Genomic DNA, 1,478 nt, shown 5'->3' on the forward strand with positions numbered 1-1,478 from the left:
ATGGAAAATCTAACCTAGAGGCTGTGCACTTTGAGACAGCTCAGCAACTGGAACTTGCGCTTCCAAATAACCTTAAAATCCCCTTCATCCGGATTACAAAAACACATGTCACCACTCAGGTCTTGTGGTTTGAAAATAGTTTTGACTTTATGTGAGTGCCCCCCAATGTGTCACTGACACAACTACTTGAAGAAGAAAAAAGGGAATTCTTCAACCTGAGCCAATGACTTTTTCCCGTATTTTGGTGTAATTTGTTCCTAGTTGTAGAAACTTTTGTAATTGGCCTGTTTTATTCTAAGAGAACAGCATCGCCGGCAACTGCTACGTAGCTGCAGGACGGGGAAACGTGCATGTGTTTGCAACTGACAAAATGCGTGTAACAATTAAGATTTTTATGCCAATCAGTGAAATATATTTACGTCATTGAGTCATTTTTCCTGCACTTAACAATTAAGATGTCTGGCCGAGACAACACATTTTCTCCAGCAGTTACTGTGAATGTAGAATTGGACATTAGACCAGACCAGTGACATCAGCTCACTTTGGTAAACTGCTTGGCCCAGTTAGAAAAAATCTATCAATTTTTTTCACCTTTTGGATTCAGAACTTAACCAAAAAGGGGGGCAGGGGGATAATTAAGAAACAGGAGGTTAAAACAATTATTATATGGGTATTAAGAGACAAATAGTTAGCGTGTCTGGGTGATACAAATGGTTAATGCGGATTGGAGAGTCTCTTAGTTCTGAGACATAACATTTGCCATCACAGCAGGAACAGTCCTGATCTGCTGGTTTATTCAATATTCGTATTATGTCGTCAGTAGCACAAACTGTTCATTACAGGGTTTGTTGGCTGCAACAACACACCAGTAGGGGAAAACTAACCTGTCTCACGACGGTCTAATCCCAGCTCACGCGACGTCGCTATGAACGCTTGGCCGCCACAAACCAGTTATCCCTGTGGTAACTTTTCTGACACCTCCTGCTTAAAACCCCAAAAGTCAAAAGGTAAGTCTGTATTTGTATGTCAGAAGTCTGTATTTATACTGAAAATCAAGATCAAGCGAGTTTATCTAATCTTAGTGGGACTTTGTTTTAAAGATGTTTAATGGAGTCTCCATTCCAGTGATCCAATAAGGTCAATAAGGATATCTACAAAAATCCATGTATTAAAAGTAGGACTGGGCACATTAACGCGTTATTTTTGTGTTAACTAATGAATTCCTTATCGCCGACAATTATTTGTCTCCCATTAACGCAGTTTTTATTATTCTATATTTTTATTGTAAACGTCTGATGCTCGCCGGCTTTTATTTTGAAAAGTCCATCGTGAGCGAGCCCAGTATGTCGCTTACTGCTGCGGCGCACACAGGAAACAGTCAGAAAAGAAAAGAATGGCGGATGAAGCCTCTTTATAATGTCTATGCGGGCTAAACAAACATGTAGAAGTTTACAGAATTTTTACATTATTATTACACT

Source organism: Leuresthes tenuis, unplaced genomic scaffold (genome assembly GCF_036924035.1).
Source record: "Leuresthes tenuis unplaced genomic scaffold, fLeuTen1.0.hap1 SCAF_19, whole genome shotgun sequence".
NCBI classification, from domain to species: domain Eukaryota; kingdom Metazoa; phylum Chordata; class Actinopteri; order Atheriniformes; family Atherinopsidae; genus Leuresthes; species Leuresthes tenuis.